We start from the raw sequence: 20720 nt of genomic DNA on the forward strand, positions 1-20720 counted from the left end.
ATATTAAAAAAAAAATTAACTTTGTTAAAAACTGGCATTTCCCAGTTATTTTGCCTTATCCCGGGAATGCTCGATTCACACAGTACGAATTTAGTAACTATAATTGCAACGAAACTAACTTAAAAAGTCTAGATGAATTTATATTGTATTGTAGTATATCAATCTAGATCCTTGAATAATGAATTTTAATCCTTTTAAAAACCTACATAATGAACTATTAGCATTTACGTTTCATACGAAAATATAGCAATTTGCACATGACAAATATCTTACTCTTCTCTTTGTTTGTTTTTTTTTCTACAACTAGCTAATCCGTTTCATTATTCGCCCACAGCTGAATGCAAACTTTAACAGGATTTGAAGTGCAAGAGGAACGGACACGAGCAGGTCAACTATAAATGCATTGTACATTGGTTTCGAAATGAGGTGACAGCCTGAAGTGGCGCGATAGTGGTCGCGAAAAAAATAATCTCACCCATTAAATCTTTCAAAATTCCCGCTCATCGGGTCATGATGCTGCTTTCTTCGCCACTGTGAAGTCCTTTTCACATCCTGTCACGGCAATGCTAATGCTCTTCAGCTTAAGGTAATGTACATAGGGGAATATTAATTCCACTACAAACTGAGACCTTTCAGCGTTTACGTCAATGACGTTCGTATCCCAGTTTTTATGCTTCTCTCATCTTCGCTTGGTTCATTTACTTCCGCTACGGTAGAGTCAGATGCTTTATGCCCTTGAGGAACAAACGGAATCCGGGAGCACACAAAAAACACAGGATGAACTGTAAAGAAGAGGGGAGAAAACTCAGTGGCAAAACGAGCACAAGCTTCTGCAGGATGTATATTTTTAGATAGGAAGAATGTATAGTAAGGATCTGTGGGGATGCACCAATGCACCGGTGTGCCGATGTACGCTGTGCTCCAAACACATTTCTTGCACCCTTTCCTGTTTGTAACATGGAGATAGTCTTGGTATTTAGCAACCTACTATTTGAAAATGGAAATCGTTATGAAACTGAGCGGTATACTATTTTTTTAAACACATATCAGCCGTGGTTTTGTCGTGTGCATAGGAAAAATGTTAAACCAGTCCATACCCTTTCTATACAGAGATATGAAACTATGTTTGCCGCAATATAGCTAGACACTTTCACTTGTTATCCGTAGTCAGTTGCTGAACTCTGCATACTTTTAAATAATCTTTCGAATCAAAGTTTTACACATTTTTATTTATTTATCAATTATGACGGACCGATGCCGTTTCATCAGAAGTAGTTTTATACGTAGTTGATAGTTTTTTTTTGCGTAATTATTTTAATAGCGCATGCGGACTATTACATTCAAAGTCTTTGTACTGCAATGGTACCTCCATAAACACACAGACCAACGATCAATAGTACATATACTTCCAGATTATTTTGAACAGGAAGTAATAATATGTGAAGACACTGATTGATAATGGAGCGACGTGTTAATACTAAATATGCCTGCCTTTCGTACCTTATACAGATCAGAATAGCATTTTATAGGATGAAATCTGCTTCAGACTACCATTAAGCAAGGACAAGTTTTAAAAAATCGGTTTATGCGAATATTCTGAAAATTCTGTTAATAATACATTTTAATGGCCAGTTGTTCCTTTGAATACAGGTACAGCCATTTTATATTTTTCTGATTTTTGTTTGAAATCTCACTGTAGTACGGGGTGTTCAAGGTAAATTTTACAGTTACGTACATATTTTTAGAGAGTATTTTACATTTGCCTTTAATAACCATGCAACAAATGATGTGTAGTGTATTTATGTGTGTGAGAAATGTTTATTTTTTTAAACTCCTGTCTTTCTCATTCTTGGTCGGCGAATTGTCTATTGTATAGCTATTTGTTGACTTGCCATTGCCAACAATTCTAGTTTTTAGGATACAGGTACGATTTGAATCTACAAAGGACATTGTTGCTATTGCGCGTTATTGTTTACACTTTTACCTCTTTTATGGCATACTGGTTGACGAAACAAAAGAACAAATCCATTGAAGTGGTTTCAGGAACACATGATGCTGCCATGAAAGAAAAGGACAATCTTCCTTTTATTTAATCCTTATTGGTCTTGGTCTGCCATGACTAGTGGCCGAATAGGATGTATGTTGGGCGTAAGATAGGGTTATCATACGGCAGCAAAAACCAGGATTGGCATCAGTTGTTGTGAGAAGAGCAGAGAATCGAGAAAGCAATCAGATTTCGGTTCCAAAAAGGATATTTAAATTTTACTAATCAATTTTATAATAATGTGTTAATTTATGCATTTATGAATTAAAGCTACTGCTAGCAGTATTTCGTTATGCTTTAATACAACTAATTCATCCGAATTGAAGTTTTATATTTGACGATCCGATGACCGAGGCGATAACGGCGCAGGTCTTCACAAGGCAGAACCGGGATTCAAATCCCATCCAGACCGCCTCCCCGTACGCAGGGCTGACTATTTTGCTATGGGTAAAAACCAAGTCACAGAACGCCATAAATGGTTGTCCGAGACCTCTCGAGGTTGTAGTGCCTATATATATATATATATATATATATATATATATATATATATATATATATATATATATATATACATATAATTATGAGTCGTTATTCCACACTTTATTAAATTACCGATCCGTCCGCTGTCACGGCTTGAAGCAAAGAGAGCGGTTCGCTCTATCTGCTGCGTTATCGTCCTAACGCAGGTGAGCTCTCATCTAGCAGCGCGTCTATTATTCCTAGTTTAATGCTTAACACTAGATCTTACTTTTAAATTAATCCAATTAATCGATTCATTATGCTTGTGTTATTTTTTATTTCCAAAAAGTTCAATTCAAATTCCAAAATTACCCTCATCGCCCTTTTAATCTTTTTATTTTCTCCATATGACGTTTTACACCTCTAATGTTTTCAAAAGTTTTTCCGTTAACATTTTTCGCGAGTGTTTTGTATGCCCTTGGTTGTGTTTTAGTTCTTAAGTTTGGCATCACAATGACTTCAGCACTTTCGCCTACATTTGGAGCTTCTTGTTTGTGAACATTTTTATTTATCTGTCGCTTAAAGGCTGTCTCTAAGTTTTGCTTTGCTTAAGAGAAAAGAATGTTTGCTCTTTCCAATATTTCTGCTGGATTATTGTCATTTACTCGGTTAAAAGTTAACTCGTTTGGTATAAATTTTGTCGATGAATGGACAGTATCGTTATACAATGCTACCGCTATTCTTATCATTGCTTTCGTATCGCATCCTTCATACTTGTGTTTGTTCGAGTTATAAATTTCAGAGATTGTACTATGCGTCTTTTCTATTTGACCGTTTTATTCCGAACATGAAGCGTACTTTATTGTTACACCAAGTGAGGATAAATAATTGGTGAGCTGGGCAGATCTGAAGGTTGTTTCATGATCTGTAATGATTTCTCTTGGTATTCCGAATTGCGCGAAATAGTGGCTGAGTTTTCTCTGAATTTGGACAATATTTTTGTTTCTTATGTGAAGCATTTGCAGGTATTTGGAGAATGAACCTATTGAGGACAAAAAGCTACAATTGTTTATTATGTAGATGTCCATATGAATGCGATCCAAAGGCTTATCTGTTATTGGTCAAGGAGATATTTTAATGTTGTACGGTTTTCTCTCGTATTAATGAACGTTACATACTTCACAACTATTAATGTACTGTTTGATTTGTTTTGAAAAAAGTATGTACGCCTGAGTTTTTGTTCTACTTCTGAGATACCACGGTGAGCTCTATTGTGTTCGGTGGATATAAAAAAATCTTGTTTACTCAGATCTGGTACGTCTTCTACTTCTGTTATTGTCAGAATAAAATGTCCTTTTATCGAAAAGTGATGTTTGAATACATTTTGAACAATTTCAATTATCTTTTCTGATGCCAAGATTGCCGTTTGTCTGCCATTGTTAAAATTTTCAAGTGACGTTTAATATCTGATCTTTCAAATTTTCGCTGAGTTATAATAACTCTGCGGTAGTTGGTAAATGGTTCTGACTTAATGATTGTGGGATCTGCGTTTTCTAATCTGAAAACCAACTGGTTGCGGTAATAGTTATTTGGTCTTTCCGTTATGTGAATGTAATAATCAGACGATGTTTTGGCGGAATGTATTGAGGGATGAATGGATTGTTCTGTATTGACGTTAATTTGCAGTTTTTCGTTTTCCTTCCTGCTAAGAGCGTCAGCGACAACATTCGTTTTTCCCTCTCTGTATTTCACATCGTATTCATAATTTTCAAATTCTAATCGCCAGCGCAGAATTTTGGAGTTCTTATAGGAGGATTTAATAAACGTCAGTGGTTTGTGGTCCGTAACAAGTGTAAACCTTCTACCGTACAGATATGGCTTATATTTTTCAACGGCCCATACAATTGCCAGTGCTTCTTTTTCTGTCGTTGAATATTTCGATTCAGTTTCGTTCAAAGTTCTACTGCCGAATGCAATTGGCCTTTCGATTCCTTCTTGTATTTCAGACAAAACTGCTCCAAGAGCGTAGTCACTAGCATCTGTTGTCAAAAAAAATGCTTGTTCAAAGTCTGGATATGCCAATACTTGATCCGACGAAATAATGGATTTTAGATCCTCGAAACTTTTCTTGTATTCTTTTCTTTCAAAATCTACGATTGAGTCTTTTTTTAAGTACTTTGATAGAGGTTTGGTAATTTTCGAATAATGCTTAATGAATCTTCGGTAATAACCCGTAAGACCAACAAACTGTTTGATTTCCTTTTAGGTTTTTGGTAGTTTCCATTCCGGTATTCTTTAGATTTTTTCCGGGTTCGGTTTGATCCCTTCGTTTGATATAACGTACCCTAAAACTCTGTCTCTCGGCGCAAAAATTCGCACTTATCCTCTTGAATTTTTAAATTGAACTTAGCCAGACGGTTTAAGACGTTTGAAAGATTTTTGAAGTGAGACTGCAAATCTTTTCCATTTACAATTATATCGTCTAAATAAACGAAGCAAATTCTCCCTATCAGCTCACTTAGGATACCATCCATTGCCCGCTGAAAGGTAGCAGGAGCGTTTTTTAAACCGAATGGCATTCGATTAAATTCATAATGGCCGTTAGCTGTGCTAAACGCTGTTTTCTCACGGTGTTCAGGTGCCATCTCGATTTGATGAAAACCTGATTTTAAATCTAACGTGGTGAAATACGTCGATTTTCCTAGGTTGTCCAAATTCTCTTCGATTTGAGGCATAGGATATTTGTCGTTCACCGTTTTGTCGTTTAATTTACGATAGTCAATTACGACTCTTATCTTCTTTTTTCCGGAAGCATTCATTCGCTTTGGTACCACCCATATGGGTGAAGAGTATGGACTATTAGAAGGAGAAATGATGCCACTTTCTAGCAATTCTTTAATTTGCTCTTCTACATCCAGTTTCAAATGATGCGGATATCTGTAGCTCTTTGTGTCTGTGGGTTCCTCGTCCTTTGTTATTATTTTGTGTTTAACAACGTTGGAAGCGATTAAATTTTCATTGGTTCGCAACAAAACTTGTTGATTTTGATCAACAACTTTTATCAGGTTTTGTATTTCTAGTTCTGTGAGGTGATCTAAGCGGATAATTTTTCTTATATTCTCTAATTCCTGTGTCTCATTGGTACTTAGGGGGATTGGAGAGATGGTTTCGAAATTATTTATATTCAATCCAAAGCGTTTTTCAACATAAGGTTTTTTGGCGGATTTTGTGATTATCTTGACGACCGATTTATGATTAGATGAAGTGTACAATCCTGGTTCTATTATTATTCCATTAGTTAAATGTTGGTGGCATGGAACAAACCAATCGCCATTGTGAAAGGTATTTATAGTTACAATGTGATGGTAAACGTGAGCTGATGGATGGTATTTAAAATAAGCAAAAGAACAATTTCCGAAGGAGACTGTCTCGTTATGAAAATCTACCTTGGCTGCAGTTTCTGCCATGTATTCGGCTCCAATTAAACCGTCGCAAAACTTATAAAATTGTATTTCATGATACGTTTGTGGTGGTAAATTGTTTCCAAGTAGATTTGCCTTTCCTTCTTTTTCTATGAAAAATTATCCATTTATGTTGTTCATCTGAGATGTTTTTGATTTTAAATGCATTTTAATAATTCCAGGCCTAAGGAGATTTTTATTTGCACCAGAATCAATTAATAATTTTATAACTTTACCTGATCTTGAATTTCTGCATTCGATGTAAGGAATATAATTAACTATTTTGGCTTCGGATTGTCCTGACCCACCCAAAAATTTACCATCAACTCCTCATCTTCTGTGTTGATAACACATTCATTGTTATTGAGCAGACCTCTGTTCTGGGTCAACCTACTCTTGGTTGTACTACTTTCCATTAAGTTCTACACTTTTGCTGATATGCATATTGTTGGGATATGCTTAGTGAGCAAATGTATTTGGTTTTACAGTTTTATAGCTTTCAAGGTTGTTGCCCTTTACTAAGTTTATTCCTGTATTCAAGCTTCTGTTACTCTCATTGCTAGCAAACTTGCACAGGAAAGCATGTGCTTCGTCTATGCTTTTGGGGCGTGCGGCTTTCGCGTATACAAAGTAAGGCTTTTTTAGTCCACTAATGTACGCCGCTAAGCTATAGTCATCTATAAACTCATTTATCGCGTCCCAATGACCGTTATACTTTGCATTTTGTTTGGCCAGGGATTTTATATTGAACACTATTTGCTTGGTTTTTTTGTAATGTTCGTCTATACTACCTTCCATGCGGTTATGCCATAATTTTCAGTTATAAGACGACAACTCATTTTTATCACCGATAGCGTCTGTTAAGATTTCTCTAACTTCACTGAAATTTGATGGATTGCCATTTACACAAAGCACATCTTTAGCAAATCCCTCTATTTTATGCAGTACTCCCGTAAAATAAATACGGAAAATAGGCGGTGACACAACGTTTTCAAAAATTTGTAGCGTTTCTTCAGCTGTATTTAGCCAACAAGCCAATTGCTTTTTATTTCCATTAAACGACGGTAACATTTTTTTTTTTTTTTTTTTTTTTTTATTCATAAAGAACGGCCTGGCCGTATTGCTTAAAGCTAAATTACAAAAATAAGTACAATTCACGATGGTTTGGAAACATTTCCATCTCCAAACCGTGAAAGGGCACCTTATCCCGGGTGAGCTCGGTTGACGGTAACATTTTAATGGGATCGGAAATCTTAAACATGCTTCCAAAATCTGCTGTTTCTGTTGCATGGCCTATATTGTCATCTCTGTTTAACACAGGTGTGATACTGTTGATCCGCACCTCGTGCTGTTCTAACCTTTCACAAATCACACCAGTTAGACTTTTAATCTGTTCCGTAAGTTCTTTTATCTCTGCCATTATGCTATCTACGGTGAGTTTTATCAGTGTGAAGATCGAAAACGCTTCGGTCGCAAGGCAAAGGACTGAGTGATGATTCTTCTGAAGAATTGTCTGTAATAGTCGCTTCTGATTGGGTATTTCTCCACATTAGGAGCGAACGGTTAAACTGTTCGGCTCTCGCTTCACTAAACGTACGCCAAACGTAGCCAACGTGTGAGACGCTTAAACGAAAAAAAAACTTGACTTACTGCGTGGATCGTGTAAGTTTGTGAGGTCGTTGACGCCTGGTGATAGGAACGGCGGTACCACAAATCGTTCTAGCTTTTACGATCACTAGAAGACGGAACAACCTACAACTACAACCTCGAGAGGCCTCGGCCTGCCATTTCTGGCTTTCTGTGACACAACTTTACCCGTAGTAAAGTAGTCAACCCTACGTACGGGGAGGCGGTCTGGATGGGATTTGAACCTCGGCCCTGCCGTGTGAAGACCCGCGCCGTAGTCACCTCGGCCACCGGAGCGCCACAGGTTCAGTTTATATATATATATATATATATATATATATATATATATATATATATATATATATATATATATATATAAATACGTATATAATATATTATATATATATATAATATATTAAATATATATATACATATATATACATATATTATATATAAATATACATATAAAGATTACAGGAGAGAGTGCTGTACAAACTTTTTCGATTATAACTAATCAAAAAGGCTAAAATGAATTATTTGTTATAGCTTGATGATAAAGTTCGATTACCAACAGCTGTGCCTAGAGGGATTTATACGATATTATAAAATAAGCAAGTCAAACTTTATGCTAGTTGCAGGTCTGTCAAAATTTACGTTTTATTACGCTCATTGTATTGCTATAACTAAGCATCAGCCATATACCCTTCGCCAGATTTTTAATTGAGAATGTAGAATCTGATTAGACGTTTAATCAAAACTAAATACCCCCTCGCCTATATTCCTGCAACCATATTCCAAACGAGTCAAAAATAACCGAGAAACTACAAGCGAAGTTCAGCCTCACCGTGTCATTCATCATTGCCATTTACCGTGGTTGATTGGGGTTACGGTATGCTATTTCAAAATGTGGGAATCCAACAACCCACACAAAGTACCGTAAACCACCGAGTCGTCAGTCACTTTTGTTTTGGCCGTAGCAGGGCAGGGTGGGATGAAAACTTTTTCCATTTCAAAAACTTCAATCACACTCCGCAACGCTGCGCCGTAGATATTACCTTTCTACCCTTTTGATCAAATTGTTTCTCACTCGTTCACACTACCATTCATCAATGCATCAAAAACATTCACGAAAGTGCAATGTGAAAAAGATGATTTTTGCGTGGGAAAACTCACACACGTAGAGTGGTCCATTAGTTTTGGTTTAAGATATTTATTTAAGAATAAACTTATGAAAAATAGAAAGTATAACAGAGCGAAGATAGCAATGAGCGACAAGCTAAAGAAAGGGAGATTGATGAAGGATCGACTTAGATGATTTCTTATCTTATTTCTCGTGATGTATCACTTCTGATACTTTGCTGCCATGCTTAATCCAATAGGTATGCTGTGTTTGTGGCTAGGCATGTGTGAAATACATACATATGTGTATTCTGAATTTTTACAATGAGGTTACAGAAGAAAGTTACCATTCGAAGCAATTTGCAACGAAGCAGCAAAGTGTATGCTGGCAGCTATGGAAGAGTGTTTGTGGTTAATTTTTATTTTGCAACTGTCAATGAAGTGGAATTAAATCTGGTAACATGGCTGACATGGTAAACCACAATTTGTTAGACGTGCAGCTGCGTATCTTCCGGGCAGTACAGCTTCGACTAATGTCGTTTCACAGAATTTTATTGTTTCGTTCTTTGTTTTTAGCTTGATTACGATCATTTATCCATTGTTACTTTGCAAAGGGTAGGTTAAAAATAAAAATGATTTTTTAGGGTTTTTCGAAACTTTTAATGACTTTTGAACTTATTATGAAAGTACACACAGTCGTTTATGAGTCAAACTTGTACATAAATATTATATGGTTAAATCAAAAGTGACACATTGTTTAAATTTGTTTATTTATAAAAAAAATATCTAGTGTCACAGTTTTTTATGAACACTTTGTGTTACTCTACAGATGAGTAATATTATGGCACAGGTATTTACACGGTTGGGCCGAAAGAAATCTCATTTGGACATTTATGGTGCATATAAGACTCTGCAGATACGTATAAAATAAATGGAATACCAGAAATGGCACTAAGATCTATTGAGGACGTAGGACAAAATGAAAAAGAGATAATTGATCAATTACAGTTATTTATGTGACAATGATAGTTGGCAGTCATTTTGTAGATGTATTCAATATATTAAATTGTTAAAGTATTTTTGATATGGTAAACAGTTGCTTAACAAACTAAAACTAGAAAATTTAATTCGTAAAAAAATATTTCATTTCATTTTAAAATTCGTTACTATATTTTCATGCGTACATCTTTGAATTGAATCCGTTTCAAAGTTTCGAACCGTAATCTAAAAAAAATATTTTTAATACACTTATTAACATTTATAGAAAAATATCTTCATTTCCATAGCATGAAGGCTGGTTTTGTAATAAAAAATAAGTTTAAATTTTTTTTTGCAATACATGTAAAAACTTGCATGAGAAAAAAGAATCCATCTGCAATAAGTTTCAAGTAAGCAGATCCCAGTAATATGTCTTGAACCAGGTAATAAATGTCATAATCACCCACAGCACACAGGTCCGATCGCTTTGAGCACTCAATAGTAACTCACAGAACATCATCATCGAAACTCAAGAACATTAATAACAATAGTTATGCAAATAGAACTGCTAAACATTTATCTGATATGAAATAACAGACAAATTCTAGAGCTACCCGGTAGAAAGTATGGTTACGGGGCTACGTACGGGGAGGCGGTCTCGACGGGATTTGAACCTCGATCCTGCCGTGTGAAGACCGGTGCCGATGTCCAAACAAACAATAGACCAAACGCATTTGGAACAAAAATAACCTTTCTGGTTTTTAACTAACTGGATAACTGTATAATATGTTCTGCGTATGGTGATTCAGTTCGGATAGTGTTTGATACCCAGACCTGTTGGGTGAAGTTAGATCGTCCATTTTAAATTTAGGCAATCTGTTGAGAACGCGACAAAATAAAGTTCAACTAAAATGAACTAGCATGTAAGAATGACATAGTCAATCTTCAATCAACTAAATAAGTATATATCGTTTGGGCTAAATTCTCCCAGGCAAATATTATTTTAGGCAAGTATTATATTATTCAAATATTATTTTACAAAAAACTGAGCTCGTAAATAAAACCAAGGTAAACAATGATAATATGTCAGGGTATGTAATAAAATATCTCGAAAATATCCAGATATATGGAATTCATAAATAAAATCATGCGACAAGATACGAGAGTAAAGAACATGTACCGAAAAGGGTTACCGCTAAAGCCCAGCGCATACATTATCGCTGCGCAATTAGTTTCACGAATAAGAAACATGGCGCGAGTTAACAACACAGCATTTTCTAGTGTTGTCAACCGCCACCGGCCCGATTGCACCCGATCAGCAAACAGCGTCGATCAGCAAACCGTGTTGATCGTCTGACCCAGTTACCGTTTGCAAAACATGCAATAGCCGAATCAGCAATAATCATCAAGAATCGTCAATACCTTTCCCTTCCCCATCCAAGTCGCAAGCAAGTCTCGATTTCCTTCGTCTGTGTCCGAACCCTATAGTTTTAACTCGCGCAAAGAAACATCGTCTCAAGTGCATGGTAATAAAACGATAAGTTCGGATCTAGTGCCTCACACGATCGACACGCCAACGCAAAGAACCAATTCTTAGCCTTGGATCAAAGTGTAAACATTTTAATGTAATGCCTTTGATTATTGATAGAATATGCACCAAGAAAAAGACCAACGCGTATTCATAAATGGTAACGTTAGATGCATGGAAGTTTCTTGATGTACATGCGTATTGGCATAAGGCAGCATAGGGAAAACGCTATAAATATAACGATCATAAAAAATCAAGCCTCCTACAACGACCAACAGATTAGGCGATGATCGAGTGGATCAGCATACCCGAATTAGAAGAAACGAGATCGATGTAATGTTATTTCATTTATTTATTTATTTAGTTCATATTGTTCGCCAATGATGGTTCAACAATTTTTCTTTAACACTTAAAGGAAAAGCGAGGATGACAGTAGGATTAGGTGGCACGGAAAGAGACTTCACGAAGACGGACACGAAAACGAGACAAGGGGACATTATAGTCGAACAGGTGATAGCACTTGTTGAAAGCCGATAAAGCTCGTAGCAGAGGATCGTTCGAACCGTAGCGGGTGTGGCGGGATGGGATATAAAGGGGAGGTCTGTCGCGGAGGCGACGGGATGGAGCATAAAGGGGAATGGGAGACAGGAGAAAAGGGACATCAAGTTCATTTAACAGGAGACCTGCAATGAAGCTAGAAATGCCTATCCTCAATGGTATCTAGCCCAAGAAGACGACAACGGACTGGATAGGGAGGGAGAGCAAGATGGTAACCGTTAAGGAAGCGCCGAACAGCTACACGAGTGAATTTACGCTGAACGCTCTCCAGTCTGGCCATCGCAGTGGAGCCTGGGGGAGACCAGACTACAGCCGCATATTCCAAGGAGGATCGCACCCAACAGCAGTACAGGGACTTCAAGCAGAGGGGATCGCGGATTTCGGACGATAGCCTAATGATCAGACCCAGTGATTTATTAGCCTTGTTAATTACATAATCAACGTGGGAACTGAGGGACAGCGTTTCGTCGAGCCACACACCTAGATCCTTTACAGAGGATACACGACGTATTACTGTATCACAGAGGGTGTAGCTGAACGAGAAGTTACAAGAACGAGAGCGAGAAAACGAGATAACACAACACTTATCGGGGGACAGGATTTGGCCATTTTTACGACACCAAACAGAGAAGGAATCAAGTACAGTTTGGAGAAGACAACAGTCAGCAGACGAGGACACAGGAAGGAAGATCTTAAGATCGTCTGCGTAAAACAGAAAACCTTCGGCGGGGAGGATGGAAACACAGTCATTAACAAATAACAGAAATAAAATAGGACTAAGGACACTACCTTGAGGAACACCCGAGGAACCTACGAAGGAGTCGGACAGACAAGACGAAACTCTAACTCTATACGATCTCGCAACCAGGTAAGTCTTCAGCCAGGACAGTAAACGACCCCCGATACTAAGTCTTTCGAGTTTAGCAATCAGCAGATCGAGAGAAACACTGTCAAAGGCAGCACTGAGGTCGGTGTATACGACGTCAGTTTGACGACCAGATAACATGTTCGATAGAGCAGAAGATACAAGACACATAAGGTTGGAAGAAGTTGTGCGTTTGGGAATAAAACCATGTTGGCGCGGGGCAGTAAAATACCACGGTAATTGGAGCATACAGAGCGGTCACCGTTTTTGAAAAGGGGGAACAGCCAATCAGACTTCCATATGGTAGGAAAGGAACCCTCATTGATGAACTGACAAAGACGCGAGTCAAGAGGGGAGCAAAAAAAGAAGCACATTTCTTAGAACAGAGGAAGGGATACCATCAGGACCTGGCGAGTAGGACAACTTGACCTTAGACAGGGCAGACAATACAGAGGGAACTTCAACATGAACATCATTTAGGGAGAAGACGTCACAAGGGGTGTACGATAGACCGTCAACTAAAGGCACCGCACTACTGCAAGGATCAACGAAAACGCTAGAGAAGTGTTTGGCAAAGAGGCGGCATTGTTCGAGAGGATTGGAAGCGGTTTCATCTTTCAGGGAGAGGATAGAAGGGATGCCGTTAGGATTACGACGCGCATTACTGAACCGCCAGAAAGATCTGGGGTCGGTTGTGAAGCGGTCTTGTAGCCGTACTACAAAGGATGCATAGCGCCAACGGTTCTAAGAGCGATAAGCGCTAGATGCATATTTAAAAATACGAAGTGAAGTCGGGTTACAGTTGCAACGATAGTTACGAAAAGCTCGATTCCTATCGGATTTCAGAGTGCGCAACGATCTGTTCGACCATGGGGGGTGAGGAGGAGGAGGAAGAGGAAGAGAGGAATGGACAACAGGAAGGAAAGGCAGCGGTGATCTTCTCGTTGAACATGGAGACAGCAGCATCGATGTTGCAGGATTCCTCGATGAAAGACCAGTCGACAGCCGACAGGACGACAATAAGTCTCGAGTGTTTCATTTTCCGGAAGTTGAATCCACGGAGACTGCAGTCTCTGCGAGGTAGATGAGCGGCTGAGGGTGACGGAACCGAAATAGTGGTCTCCAGTGCGGAGTGATGCAGGTCGATAGGAACAAGGGGGCATGGTGCGGATTGAACAAACGAACAGCTTTCAGCGGCGGCAGGGTTAGCGAAAAGTAAATCCAGCTGGCGATCGCGATGATTTTTCACCCCTGACAATTGCAGCAATCCATTGAAGGTCATGCCATCGATGAGAGAGCATCCGGATGATGAATGGTTGGGCATGAAGTGGCGTAGTGGGTCGGTAGCGGCAAGCCAGGTAATAGCTGGCATGTTAAAGTCTCCAAACAGAAACAGTAGGTCGTTTTGCGACATACGTTCGGAAATGTCACATACACTCTCATGCAGATTGTCGAACACATCCACAGAGGAAGTGCGTTAAGGAGCGATGTAGATCATACCGATGAATAGGCTGCAGCGATGAAGTTTTACGCAAACCCACAGGAGCTCAAGCGATGAGAAAGCGTGACGCAACATGAAGCTGTTTAAGGAAGCAGCACAAGCGATGAGCACACCTCCCCCACGAGAGTGTATGCTGTTATCAGTACTTCGGTCGCAACGGTATACGTTGAATTGCGTGTTGCGTGTCAGCTAGTAGTGCGGTGGGTATCGATTCGTCGAGCCAGGTTTCGGTAAGTACCAATACATGGAGATCAGACTCAGATAATGCGAGTCGGGTGTTATTCAGCTTGGTGCGCAGTCCTCTAACGTTCTGGTAGTATAGGAGAAGCTCTAAGTTAGGAGCCTGTGCATGTGTCGGCGGAGTATCACGGAGAACACGTGTAGTTAAGGCAGTGGTGGCTCGGGCATAGTGGCGTGGTGCGGATCGGAGAGCGGCGGATTCAGGTGGTTGGGCGGCAAGTTGGCTCGTGTACTGGTGGTCGGAAGTGGTTCCCGGGGTCCTGTGTGCCAAAAATTCTGTGCTGTTTGTGAGGTGCGGTGGTCAGTGAATTCACGGAACACTATACCGTTGTGCCAAGTGGATGGTGAAAGCGCCTTTTCTTTTAAATCAGGCGACATCCCAACTTTAAAGGAGATAAAGCTGAGAGTGCCTGGATCCTTGTCACGTGGCACCAGTCTAATAGTGATGACGTCATCAGTACCTAGCTGAGAAGCCACCATCAGCTTGAAATCGGAGTCAGACACCGATGGAGCAATTCTGGTAAGGTATAACCAGAATTTCGGCCCGTTGGATACATTCAACGGGACGGTCAGCACGGCACGAGACGATGGTGAAATCGGTGCAGTGCCAACGTGGAGAGGTGGCGCAGAAACGGCATCAGGAGGCGTGAAATCGACAAGCCTACGTTTAGGCGCATTGCGGTTTGGAGCGTTTTGGGACGCTCGGTCCAGTTCACCGGGGCGGGAGCTTAATGGCGTTGCTGCGGCGGTTGATGATGTTAGTGGTGCGAGTGGCATCAACGTGTGCGTGTTGGAATTGTTCCTGTCAACAGCAGACAGTACATCAGCACGCACAGCATCCAAGACGGCAGTAAGACGACCGTCAAATTCACGAAACAATTCGTCCTTCAGAAAATCGAGAGCGGTATTGAGTTCGCTGAATTTAGCTCTACCGTTAAGCCGTGATGCGTTGCAACTTGCGCAAATCCAGAGGGCTTGAGCATCGGGCCGTGTGAATTCCGTAAAAGCAGCTTCGGGGACTCCAATACAACGAAGATGGTAAGATGGTATCACAGGAGCCCGCACACTTATACAGTTCTTCGTTGTTTACAGGCAGGGAGCACGAAGGACAGGACGTAGCCATCGTAAGCACTGAGCTGCACTGACACAGGAACGAAACGCACTTACACAAAATAAGAACGAGTACGTTGAAACTTCGAGGACGCTAGCTCGAAAATAGACGATAACAGCGCGGTGATGCAACAAAACAGGCCGGAATCTGACACGAATTGAGGACGTGACACCAGTGCATCTATAGACAACAAATGTCACACGGCATGGCTCACAGAACACGTTGAAAAACGTAAAAACAAAGGAGCTCGAAGATGTTCCAACCGAACGTGACGAAGTCCAAGATGGTGTGCAGGGAAGATGGGAGGCTGTTGTCTATTTCTATTGGATGTGTGAGTGTGTGTCAAATTCGAACTTAAAAGCGATCGGCGGATTCCATTTCGCAACAGCAGGAGTGACTCCACTGTTTACGAGGTTGTACCCGTCGACCACTCCCGAGCCCAACGCGAACCCAGGCGACCCCGCCGTACCAAAGCTAGACTGACTTGTAGCACACTACTACGGACAAAAAAGCCTGCCTCCTCTTTACGGCAGTATGGAAATCGCCCTCGAATAACATTCTGCAGTCAACGCATCATCCGTTGCACTACATAAAACACTTATAACAAAAACAACACAACATATAACGAATGAAATGGCGGATGTGGATTGGAAGGATAATAGGGATCCGCATCCCACAATCCAAGGATAAGACTGTTGTCTCTGGCACATCGAAAGATGAGCCTCATGTATGCGATGTCTCTGGTCGCCAAAATTTCTCTTATTTCTGTACCCAGTCGTCTGCCGATGCTCTCGACTGCACCCAACAAGGAGGGTCTTGCGGTTTCAAACTCCACGCAGGACCACAGAAGGTGATCCACATCGTGAAATCCGTCACCGCAGCCACACACCTTCGTCTGAGCCAGAGTTATACGCTGCAGATGAGCATTCAACGCGAAATGATTCGACATAAGTCGAGACATCATGCGAATGAACGCCCGGTCTACAGAGAGCCCACCGAACCAAGGCCGCATGGACACTTGCGGAGAGATCGAGAAAAGGAAACACCCGAGATCATCCGCCTCCCACATGCTCTGCCAGCGAGACAGGAAAAGTTGCTGTGGCAGGCGAAGAAACTCTCGGGCCGATATTGGACGGTCGTAAAATGCGCCTTGTTGGGCACCTGTTTTGGCCAGTGAGTCTGCCTTCTCGTTGCCGGGAATTCCACAATGAGAAGGTACCCAAATTAGCGAAATCCTGAACGCGTTGTCGAACATGGAGCCAAGCAATTCTATGATTTTGATGATAAGGTAATCCTGACTCTTAAAAGCCTCCGGGGATCGTAGTGCTTCGATAGCGCTAAGGCTATCTGTAAAAATAAAGTACTGATCCGAAGGTCTCGCTGCTCTCATCAATAGTGCGTACAAGATTGCGGCTAGTTCTGCGGTGTAGACACTACACGGCTCTCGCAATTTGAAAAATGCTTCGGCGGACTCTCTTAAAACGCCGAAGCCGGTGCCCTCTTGTTCTTAGAACCTGTCTCTAGAAGCGCTTTAAAACTTTCTTCGATCAAGGGATTTGATACTGAAGAACGGACTAGAAGGCGAAGCGACAGCATTTCAAAACGTAGTTTCAGCGGCATCACTCCGGTCATCACTTCTAGGGACATGTCGTGTGTTGATTTCATGCTCCCTAGTGCGAGTCTAAGACAACGATACTGTAGCCTCTCTAGTTTGAGGATATGCGTGTTGGATGCCCAATGGAAACATATGCTTCCATATTCCAACACGGATAGTACCGTTGTCTTATACAGTCGCATGACGTCTGATGGATGTGCGCCCCACCAGAATCCTGTGACTGTCCTAAGAAAGTTGATTCTTTTACTGCATTTTTGCACCAGATGGGTGATGTGTGTACTCCAGTTTAGTCTTGAATTGAACCAAACACCAAGGTATCGAAAATTGTCGGTAGTTGCTATCTTTTCACCGTACAAAAATACATCAATTTTGGGTCACATTGCCCTTTCTCCCTGTTTTTTGTCGTGTCGCTAAAAGGAAAAAAGACTACCATCTCAGTTCTCGTTGCAGAGAACTTGAAACCAAGGTTTTCAGACCACTCGGCAAGGTTGTCCAAAGTGGTTTCTAAAGTCAGTTGTATTTCGGCGGCGTCCCTGCTTGCAAATGATATGACGCCGTCGTCTGCTAATTGTTCGGAGATAGGCAAGAATCTATTTCACTGACATGAAAGTTGTATAGCAGAGGGCTCAAGCAGGACCCTTGTGCTAGTCCATGGAAACTGGTCCGCTTTAACTGAACATGACCATTGTTGAAATTCATAGCTTTTTCCGACAAAAGGTTGAACAGAAAGTTATTGAACTTTGGATCCAGCCCCACATTTTCTAATTTTTGACTCAGCTTGTATGGTGATACTGAGTCAAATGCCCCCTGTATATCCAGGAAAATAGATCCCATGTTCTGCTTGCGTGTACGAGCAAGATCTATTTCAGTAACCAGAAGGGCTAAGCAGTCATTAGTACCCCTGGCTTTACGAAAACCAAACTGGATATTTGAGAGAAGCTTGTTCGATTCCAAACATTCTTCTAACCGAAAAAGAATCATCCTTTCAAGGAGTTTCCTCAGACACGACAGTAACGATATTGGCCGATACGAATCGTGTCTTGATGGCGGTTTGCCAGGCTTCAAGATAGTGACAACTTTCACTTCTCTCCACTCTTGCGGGACGCTGTTGACCTCCAACATATTGTTGAAGATGCTTAACAGACGTTTCCTCCCTATGTCGGGAAGATTTTGAAGCAATTTGCTACCAATCTGATCCAGACCTGGGAAGGAATTCTTGCTTGATAGGAGAGCAAGTGACAGCTCTACCATTGTGAACGGTGAATCCATCCTAGGGTCAAAGCTTGTGGGCAAATTCATTCAGCCACTCGCCAGAAAAGCTTTCGCTCTCATTGATATTGTTGCTATTTCGTATCCTTCTAGCCATTCTCCAAAGCGAATTAAGTGAAGTGGTAGGGTCTAGATTATTGACGTATCTACGCCAATAACCCTTTTTCTTCGCCTTCAACAGGTTTTTGCACGTTCTCTCTAGTCCTTTATATTTTTCATATAAGGACCTCGCGCCCGTGTCCCGGAAGGCTTTAAATGCCTCACGCTTCTTGGTGAAAGCCGCTTGGCAATCCTTGTCCCACCAAGGAGTGGGAGGTTTTTTAAATGTCCTTGCTTGGTGGGAGCGCCTTGTTTGGGCCTCAAGGGCGCACTTGTTTATAATTGAAACAAGTTTTTCGTACTCGTTGACAGGAGACAAATCTTCCAACTCAAGTGAAAGCGAAGCGGCTATCAATTCGTCGTATCTCGTCCAGTCGATGTTCCTCGTTAAGTCACATTTAACGGGGATTCCATCTACTGGGCATCCTCCCTTGATGTAGGAAATTTCTATCGGCAAGTGGTCACTGCCGGTAGGGTCCTGGATCACCTTCCAACTAAAATCCAGGGCCATTGCTGATGGACATAGAGACAGGTCCAGTGCACTCGCCCTACTTTGAGGTGTCTGCATCCTAGTTGCCTCTCCTGAGTTGAGAATTGAAAAACTAAATCTTTCGCAAAAATCTCGGATGATAGGAGAGCGAATGTCATCCTTATCGCACCTCCAGTCGATTCCATTGGTGCTAAAGTCTCCCAGGATCAAAAGCGGTCCAGGCAAGACCGCTGCTAAATTTCCAAGATTCTCTTTGAACATTTCATTTTTTTCTTTTTCATTGTTGGCTATCGGGGGGATATAAACGGACGCAATTGTCACGTGAAGAACGCCCAGTTTTGCATTTAACTGCGACAGTTTCTATCATTTCTTGTCTAGGGGTTGGTACTCTGGTGAAAGTGTGACTCTTTCGAACACCAATCAGTATCCCCACCCCTAGTAACGCGATCTTCACGGATTATATTATATCCCAGGAAGGTTAATTTAATTTCATCCGATAGCAAAGTTTTACAGAGGGCAAACGCATCGCAGTTGTGCTCGCCCACTAATGCTTTAAAGGAATTTAGCTTGCCAAGCAAACTTCTACTGTTCCACTGTATGATAGTAGCCGTAGGAGCCATTAATCATCCAAACGGACCATCATACCATTGAGCCAGCCACTGTTTGATCATCCCCTTCAGGAAAGGAAGGGCCCAAGTTGCGATCATATGCAGATGCTGCGGGAGGTTAAGGGTCATAAGGAGGGACTCAAGGATCTCGGAAAGGAACGGGGTAGTGGTTCTCGGGAAGTTCGTGGGTTCTGTCGGGCTCGAGCTTGGGCTATCACTGCTGGGCAGTTTGAGGTCCACTGTTCGCAGGCAAATGTTTGTGCTGTCACAATTGTTTTTTCTTTCTGTTTTGTTTCAGTCCAGATCCGTTACACGGAAGGATGACTTCCGTGATTACACATCTTAACCAACAACATACTCAACACAGCAATAGACCCGGACCAACAATAGTACTGGACAAACTCACCCACAACCTTCACACATCTACAACCGAGCACGCCCGGGATAAGGCGAAATATCAGGGAGGAAATGTCTTGGTAATTTTTTGTATCTTTGTATCTATAAATAAATTGTTGTTTTTTTGTATCTATAAACGAAAATAAATAAAAATAAAATATTATATTTGTAGCAATTATGCCAGCAGCAAGAATCATTTGTTTCTTCAAATATCAATCGTTTACCTGCATTTTGCAACAAGAAAATTGACAGAGAATTGTTTGACAGGTTTTTAAGTACTTATGCTAACATTATTCCCGTTGCATTGACATGCTTGATTAAAATAGTTGTTTCTAAAGACTCTCACTGAATTCAATGTGTTGTTAAGTGGTTTTGAATACATTAAAGATAGATTTAGTATTAACCGAGGTGCTAATAATTGAATAGTAAGGCTAGAATAGATTCAACAAATATCTTTTTATAACTTTTTTTTAAACATGAAAAAATCACAACAAAATATGACCAACTTTTCAAACAAAATATGCACAGTCGTCAAAAACGGTGATGGTAAAACAGACAGCAAAAACCAAAGGAAGCTATCTAGGATGATTGAATGATTGAAAATAAATCGTAAAAAAGGGGTTGACAGAGCACATTCAAGTTGACAAAAACTTCGTAAACAACATATGCATACGTGTCGATATATGAACGTTAACATACACACAAGTAGATGCTTTATATACGATGTATTGAAGCAGTGAGAAATGAAAGTTA

At 40.6% G+C, this 20720-nt stretch overlaps 1 protein-coding gene and 1 long non-coding RNA gene across 7 annotated transcripts in view; one reads left to right on the plus strand and one right to left on the minus strand.

Moving 5' to 3' along the window:
• Window positions 1–20720, minus strand: part of LOC118512517 (dopamine receptor 2) — a 456086-nt gene that overhangs the window by 18734 nt on the left and 416632 nt on the right. The window lies entirely within an intron of this gene.
• On the plus strand, window positions 14389–20695 carry LOC118513126. Its single transcript, XR_004906415.1, has 3 exons — window positions 14389–15417; window positions 15472–15821; window positions 19870–20695. It is a non-coding gene; the product is annotated as an uncharacterized LOC118513126 (long non-coding RNA).

Source organism: Anopheles stephensi, chromosome X (assembly GCF_013141755.1).
Source record: "Anopheles stephensi strain Indian chromosome X, UCI_ANSTEP_V1.0, whole genome shotgun sequence".
In the NCBI taxonomy this organism is placed as follows: Eukaryota; Metazoa; Arthropoda; class Insecta; order Diptera; family Culicidae; genus Anopheles; species Anopheles stephensi.